Source organism: Anas platyrhynchos, chromosome 2 (assembly GCF_047663525.1).
Source record: "Anas platyrhynchos isolate ZD024472 breed Pekin duck chromosome 2, IASCAAS_PekinDuck_T2T, whole genome shotgun sequence".
In the NCBI taxonomy this organism is placed as follows: domain Eukaryota; kingdom Metazoa; phylum Chordata; class Aves; order Anseriformes; family Anatidae; genus Anas; species Anas platyrhynchos.
In genome coordinates this window covers 150,531,112-150,539,434 of record NC_092588.1, presented here as the reverse complement: position 1 = coordinate 150,539,434, position 8,323 = coordinate 150,531,112, and the positions used below count along the sequence as shown (strand labels likewise).

Below are 8,323 nucleotides of genomic sequence, written 5' to 3'. Positions count from 1 at the left end.
GTGCAAAATAGCTCATGCTTTTTATTTCCTTTTTCTCCTTTTTTTTTTTTTTTTTTAAGACACATACCAGGGATTGTGATGTGCATGCATAATGCTATGTGGCCCAGGAGCCACGCTCTTGCAGAAAAAGATCCAAGCAGGGAGGAGGCTGCACGACTGGTGAAGTGTTTAGGAAATTAAAATAAAAACAGGCTGAAAGTTGTCATCTGGGTACGAAACAATATATAATGGAAAGTTCAACGTTTGGTGCTTTAGTATATATAATTTAGCTATAGATAATAGATAATAAAGAGTTCACGGGATCACTTGATGGGAAATATATTGATAATACAATTTTTCTTCGCAAAATGCATGCAACGATTGCAGTTTTGGTTTAATAATAAATTTAACTTCGAAGAATCATTTGTTTCAAACCTCTGCTTTTTCTAATGGCATTCAGAATTATTAATATCTGTCTAGCCAGCTAAAGAGGTTTTTAAAAGAGTATGCTGGGTGTTCTGCAATTAGAGTAGCCATCTGCCCTTTATTAAAACTCCATTAACCTTTACATTAAAATACATTTAAAATGCAGACACACGGAAAATATAAAATACAAATAAAATAGATAAGTCTGAGTGGATTCTTTGCTTTACTGGCTTATTTGTGCAGAATATGGCAACTTGTTGTGGCACCTCTGATTTTCTGGGGAGAGAAAACATTGTAGCATCAATTTTCCTATGTTAAGGGTAGGAGATAATCACAATAAGGTAATGGAATTTAGTAACATCTCTGATGAAAATTCTGTAGAAAGTGGTCTTAATAAATAGAAGGCTAGAAAATCATTTAAAGTTCATATTATTCACTCCAGAACTGGTTGCTTCGTTTTAGGCTCGGAACTGATTTGCTTTGGTCATGCAGATCTGCTGATTGCTAGAATGATTCGAGCAAATAAAACGACTGCAAGTTTTGTGACATTCCTCTGATACATGAGGACAAAAATCAAAATATTTCCAGCAGATCCTGCTGCTTCGTTCCCTTCAGCCTTGTGCCACGGCGTCCCTCTGAGGAGGGAGCGGGAGGCGGTATTCGCCCTGCCTGAATAACCGCTGCTGCTGGCAGGGCTGCCACTGCTGTTTGCAAACAAATATGCCTAAAATATCCCTTCTGGCTTTCCTGGCTTCTGATTCCACCAAAAGTAAATGGGGGCTGAAATTCCTGAGCTAAAATATCTTCCTGATTTATTTTATTTTTTATTTTTTTTCCCCAAAGGGCTGAGCCATTTCCAAGCAAGAGGTTAAGAGCTAACCAGCGGCACCGTCTCGCCTGCCTTGAAGCCTTCCCAGGGAGGGTGTTCGCACACCCACCGAGCTGATTTACAGCCGCAGCTGGGGCTGGATCAGGTCCCCCTGGCACGGGGGCACACCTCCTGTCATCGATCCCACAAACCCAGCCTTTGGCCAAATCATAAAACTTTCCAAAGCGGCTCCCCCGTGAGCTCCGCAGCATCCCCAGCTCCATTTCCCCGCGTCTGCCTTTGCTCAGGATCCAAGGATGCTCCTTCCCTCCCTGCGGCTGCTTTTGTGCCTCCCCTGCGGAGAGCAAAGGGATGCTAAAGCCTCAGGGGCTGGGGCTAGGGATGGGGAGGATGAGGATGAGGAAGGGCAGGGGGCAGGTTGGGAAGGGGACATGGGGGCGAGGGGCTTTTTCGGCAGGGAGCGGGCAGCGGCAGAGCCCTGCGAGAATTAACAGCGCTCACTGGGGCTCGCAGGGGAATTTTTGACAGTCCTGGGCTGCAATGCTCTCTTTTCACTGCAAGTGACTTTAGAAAAAAAATCACCTTGGTCAAAGATTTCAATCCAAACCGAGAGAAAATGATTTGCTTGCCTTGGTGAGATATTTCCAAATCCAGAATTTCTCAGGAAGTTTTGTGACATTTTGCTTTTTATTTTTATTCTTTTATTCAGAGCAAACACAAATGCCCAAATCATAGGATTTTCCAAGAACCACAAATTCTTCTTTCTCCTAGGCTCTGCTCTCAGGGATTCTAATGTATCAGAAGCTACAGCTAAGCCCAGGTCCCAGCAAAGCCCTGCTGATAAGGAAAAGGGTTGGGGACCTAAACAAAATGCTTGCAAAAATTTCAGTTGCCCTCTTGGTTCCAGGGACCACCGTGCTATTTTCTTAATTGCATTTTTGATAGCAGCATCCACATCTCCCTTAGATTGAAGGGTCATCTTGGGAAAAAAAAAGAAAAGAAAAAAAAAAAAAAAAAGAAAGCTTAGCTTTCAAACAGGTTTGTTGTTTTTTAGCTGGGTTTATATATGGTCCTTATATTGACAGTGCTTTTTGATTAATATTGTGTACAACATTCCTTAATGCACCAGGAGAATTAATTATGCAGAAACATTCGGGCCACCTGGATATTCTATTGATGAAATGATGTTTTATTGACAAAATGACAATTTAATACTGAGTTTTCCTAATGCTTTCTGGTGAATATTTTGTTTGCCTCTGCAAGCAGAACAGCAGCCAGGGACAACTCAGTAAATCCTTTAGTTTTCCCCCAGATTTCTGTGTCAGCTACAAATATGTAAGGTTTGCTACTGGAAGTACTGGGATACATTGGGTCTGCTGTTAATGGGAAATATAGTGGAGCCGTTTCATCCTTAGCTGTTGCTAGCAGAGCCTGAAGGAGCCTTCTTGAGGCAGAGCTTGCTAAGAGACACCTGAGGCACCAGGTGCTGGCCCCAGCTGTGGCTTCGGGCAGTTCATATAGGTTTGGCAAATGAGATGCTCCATGGCTGGGGAAAAAGAGCTATCTCCAACAGCATGGCTTGCAGAAGGGCCTGGATTTACTTCTTGACCCATACCTTAGCTAGAAGGGCTCAAAACTTTCTCTTCTTATTACTGTTTGGACAGTATGTTCTTGTTGTGTGGTCCTCAACAAGGTTTCATTTAGCTTTTACTGTGTTTTTAACCTCAGGTTTCAGAATGATGGATTTGGGGTGGCGTTTTTGAAAGCTTACACGTGACTTTGGAGCACTGGTCCTGTGAAATTCCTGGGGTCTTTAATCACTCAGGAAATACTGAGGAAAAAAAAAAGTGTACCCTTTATTGGGATCTTAGTTTCTCTTTCTTAAAAAAGTGTAGAGGCGGTCCTGATGATGGAGAATAATATTGACTTTCTGTAGCTGATAGCAGAGATCTGAGTGGGCTGGGAGTTTTCCAACTAGATGCTTTTTTTTTTTTTTTTTTTTTTTTTCTCTTGGAAAATGCTGATTTATTGAAACTGAAACTTTTCATGGGAACATATCAGTACTGATTAAATTCTGTTGAGAGAGATTGCTAGGGTCTGAGCCAGAATTTCTGGCTGTAACAAAAATGAGGTCCTTTCATGGGGAATGACCAGCAGGTCAGGGCAGCCATCTGGAGCCTGTCTGGGTCAGGTAGAAGAGAGGACGAACTTGGGGTCTCTCATATAGCTGACATAGCCCTTGAGCTATTGCTTACTCCAAGGATCCTCTGCTAGTTTTTCATAAAGCGGTCTTGAGAAACCCTCCAGGCTTATTCTGGTATGGAATGGGAAGTTTATTTTTTGTGTAGGTTATTGGGAGACCGAAACATTTGCTTGTAAACATCTTTGAAGATCTAATCTATCAAATTATTGGTATTTATTAGTATTGCAGTTTTTGCTACTCATTCAGATAGAGCACTGCATTGCAGGGGGTGCTCAACAAAAATGCTTCGGAGAGGATGTCTGGATGTCAAGTCCAAAGACTGAATCCTACGGAAACAAATTACTGGTAACTGCATTATGGTGATGTTATTATCAGTAAATGTTATTAGCGCGAGGATTTGTTCCCATGTCAGAATGATGTTAATACAATATTAGTGATGCAGGTCTTCGGTGTCAACACAAGAATATCAAATGCAAGTGGAGGAAAATTGTATTGGATTGTGGAGGTGATGGCAAATCAATGACACGGAAAATCTATGGAGAGCAGTTCATAGTGACACAAGAAAGCAGTGTCCGCATAAATCAGGGGAGACCAATGGACACTGAAAGGGAATTTCCATGCAAGATTAAGTGGACATTGTTATCGTGTCAGGACTGTGTGAAATAAGTGCGAAATGAGGACGATACTGGGATACCAACACTTAGACCAAGCAATGTCAACAGAAATTACTCTCTCATTAAAGGAAAACAAAAGGCTAATGGCCTAGCTCAGTTACAACCTCTGTCAGCAGCAGTAGCAGCTGCTGGGGTAGCTGATGGGTCAGGGCAATGGATCAGGGCCCTGCTGTGTTTGGTGCTAAGCAAATACGTGCCTACACCATAGTCCTGGCCTGAAAGCTGACAAGGATGGGCAAGAGATGTCTGTAAAGGCGACATGGCAGCATATGAAGAGGTAGAAGGACAGCACGTGGCTTCTGCTTTTCTGAGCCTTCTGTGTGCAGCAGGGAGAGGTGAAGGAAGAGGAGGGTGGCACTGTGGGGACAGTGTGGGGACATGGGGCTGAAGGGGATGGCTGTTGCTTGCGGTGAGTGGGAGTGGGCAAGGTGATGCTGGTGGGAAGGAGAAGCTGATGGTGAAGTCAACATTGGGTCCAGGCTTGAGGCTGGAAGGGCATCATGGTATGTAAAAAAAGGAAAGAAGGATGAGTCCTACCTAATTTTAAGTATCTCTGAGGCAGCTTGCATGTACCCTGAGCTCCTGCCCGACAAGTAGGGGTGGAATAAGCCCTGCTGCAAGTGCTGCTGTTCTGGAAACACCTCCCCAGCAAGGCAGGCCTTCAGCCCACCCAGCAGAGCTGGGCCTCAGGGAAGGCTGCGGGAATTTTACCACCAGTTTGGTGGTGAATGGGATCAGGCCTCATGTCCACAAAGCAGTGTGAGTACCCTAATGTGTTTCAAGTGTTTGTAAGATTACTGGAGTCAGACACATTTTTCAGTTGAGCCCATTAGCCTTTCACACGTGTTTGTGAGGAGCACAGCGCCTGGGCAGGCTGGCGGCTTGTAAATGTTAAATCAGCACAAATACCACAGCCTCTGCCACGAGCGGGCATGTGGCGACATACAGCTTGATTAACGTAGTGCGGGGAAAGAAAATATTGGCATTTTCTACATCCATGTCTCGATAATGCTGCATGAAAAGTGATATTGGTAATGCTAATGGATGTGTAATTGATGTTACTACAGTCCTTACCACTCACTGGGAAGCTGGTGAGAGAGCCTGTAAGAGAGATAAGATTAAAGGAGATAACAGCTGCAGTAATTCCAACCACATTTCTGGCAGCAAAGCTGGGTGCTGGAATTGCTTTACCTCCTGGTACAGTCACCACAGGCATTTATCCTTTTGCAGCTCCTGGGGCTGCTCTGATGAGTGCAGGGGACGCTGAGCGCCCTGTGGTACAAGGCAACAGAGGGAGCTGAGCAGGAACAGACAGATCCAGGCATCAACCAGAGGTGTTGTTGCTCTTTTTCAGGCAGTTTTGGTGGCTGTTGTTCATAGACACCCTGACAAAGCAGGAGGAGATATGGAGAGGAACTACAACATGGAGAGGAACTACATGACAGCGTGTCTGCGACAGTGATGCAGCGAAGAAAAGGCAGAGCCCCTTAATGGAGAAATCCGTGGTGGTTGTGAGGTTCACAAGTTTTTGTGGGCTTTGCCCTGGGCTGTTTTCCAGTTGCTTCATACCTGGCTTCCCCAGCTTTGCCACTAAGATGGTAAATCTGCTTTAATCACAGTTACGACAAATTTGCTTCGATCAGGGAGAGGAATCCTTGAATAACATGTTAAGAAGCATCCCAATGACTTGGAAACTGGCACCCACCTCTTGAAAACTGGCACCCAGACGTTCCTGAGGTGCTGAGCACAGACAGGACTGGGGACACAGAGCTGGCACAACTGTCAGACAGATGTGCCATGACAGACAGTCAGCAGGGAGTCCTTCCACCTGCACATACCAAAGGGAGTGCCGCTGTTGGAAGGGACCCTGCCAATATTGCACAAGAACAAAAATAATGCACAGAACTGCTAGAATTGCACTGTGAACTTAGAAGTATATGCTCAAGCAAAGTTACCAGGAACACACCAGGAGTTCCTGAATGAAGATTTCAGGGTTGATGTGTGATTTGCAAAACACTGACGCGCACATGTACATCGTGGTCCCTTGCTGCTTGTCTGTCTCCAGCTCCAGTGGTGTTGGTTTGGCTTCCAACATATTTTGCATTTGGGTTCAGTGGACAGAACGTCATTGTTATGCTGAATAACCTAAGCTCTTTAATCCATGATTGTTTGCCCCCAGAGAGTTTTTGATAACCTCCCTAAAAGATGGCAAGCGTCCAGTATTTTGTCTTGAATCGCAGTCTAGTTCCAGAACAACCAACTCTAAGTTGTTTAAGAAGACTGTGTACATTAAAACAGCTGTAAATCAGCGTAATGAAAACAACAGCACATGCAGAAATTCATTACATATCTGATACACTGGGGTGTTATTTTATTATTTGATGCATTTATGCTTTATGCTTGTTTTGCAGCATAAAATTTAGCCGATGAATGTGAAATTACAAACCGCTGCCATTTCTCTCCCAGTAAACAGAATGCATTAAAAAAATAAAATAAACACCTAAATGTTTTATTATAATAAAGTTACTTGGGGCCAAGAGTTCAACAAGGAGAATTTATAAACATATCATCTCAGATCTTGGAAGGATTTCAACATAATTTGCTTGTGGTATGGTAAGTGAGGTGAAATCCATCTACAAGTCTCTCTGGAGCAATAAATATATGGAAGTGTCTATTTATATTTGCTATGAATTTACTGTAGCACAAAAATGCTCCTGACTTTCCCAATCAAATGTGTAGGACTTTTGGGCAAAGAAGGAATTATTTGCACACATTATTCTTAAATAACATCGCTTTTGTTTCTTCACCAAACAAAAGTTGTTATCTGTCATTATTTGCTTGACTGAAATGCTGCCCCATGGGAGCAAGAGCTACTGTCACAGTTAAGGCTTTGAAGGATCAGGCCCCAGGGCCCCAGCTTTCAGCAATATTTTTGAATATGCTTTCATCTAAGTTGACAGTGGAAATAAATTATAATAATTGAGACTTCATTTTATGTCCATTTGTAAATGAACATAGATTTTTCAATTTATCTAAGTAATTAACCTTTATCAGAACTCCCGTCTGTAAGACAATGACAATTTTGTATACAAACAGGCACCGCTGGATATCTGGAGATATTTTGGGCTTGCTAACTAAGTCAACTCCCAAGCAAATTCTCTGTTGTGTAGGTGGGTAAGGTGGAACAGTCACCTACCGCTAAATGCCCCATCACATCAGCAGCAGCCACCTCTGTAGGACGGAGAGAGATGGGGCTGCTGATGGGGACAGCTTTGCTGGGGCTGGACAGTTTCCCTTAGTGGCACTGCTGAGATTTTCACCTTTGCTGCCATTCAGCAGTGGAATTGGGTCAACCTATTGCACTAAACACAGGACTTTGAAACCTGGCACAAAGAGCAGTAAAAAAAGAATGGCCATCCAAGGCCTCTGATGCAGCATTGTTTAGGGGAGCCAAAATAAATATAAATTTAATTTAAATTATAAAAATAAACACCTTTATAAATAGGTGTTTTTACTCCTTTATAAGTAGGTGTTTTTCACTTTCTAGGGCTGAATCATTCACTCTGAAGCAATTCACTCATTTAGCTGGGACTGACAGCCCTCCTAGGTAAGGCATCTTCACTCTCTGGTATGTTATCTATTTCCTTCCCACTCACAAGAAAAAGGGGTCAAGAAATCACTAAGGTCAGCCCTTTTCTTAAACCCCTGGTCAGCTTTTGTAGCTGCCCCCTATGAAGGGGATCTGCTTTCAGGCATCCTGTGCAGGAGCAAAGCAAAGCCTGTGTTCAACCTGCAGTTTTACAGTGATGGAGAGGCTTACTGAGCTTTTCAGAAAGCATGTCTTTCAAACTTTCTAACTTCCTGGCCTGTGCAGTCTTTCAGATTCTGCAAAATTGTCTGCTCCAGTTGAAAAAAAAATAAATAAATTTAAAAAAATATTGAAGAGTAGCCCTATCCGTTCAGAACCCTCTGGTACTGAAACAAAACCATAGGGGAACATGACTATGTAACATTAAATATATATATATATTTGTATATTTTATTTTCACAAAAGGAAACCAAAGTGTTAACAAGAGACTTCCTACACCAGGTTTATAGTGAAGTCAGAATTTTGGAAAGTGGTGAACAGAATGGAAATCAGATCAGAGTGTGTTGTGCTGGGGCAGGTCACTGCTCCTGCCTGGGCAGCCTGCAAAGCACGAAGGGATGCCT

The 8,323-nt window shown here is 43.1% G+C and overlaps 1 long non-coding RNA gene across 1 annotated transcript; it reads left to right on the top strand.

Annotated features, from left to right (window-relative positions):
• The first annotated feature begins 2,699 nt into the window (after positions 1–2,699).
• Positions 2,700–6,758, top strand: LOC106019107 (uncharacterized). The gene is made up of 2 exons (XR_005264019.2): positions 2,700–4,870; positions 5,466–6,758. It is a non-coding gene; the product is annotated as an uncharacterized lncRNA (long non-coding RNA).
• The last annotated feature ends 1,565 nt before the right edge of the window (positions 6,759–8,323 follow it).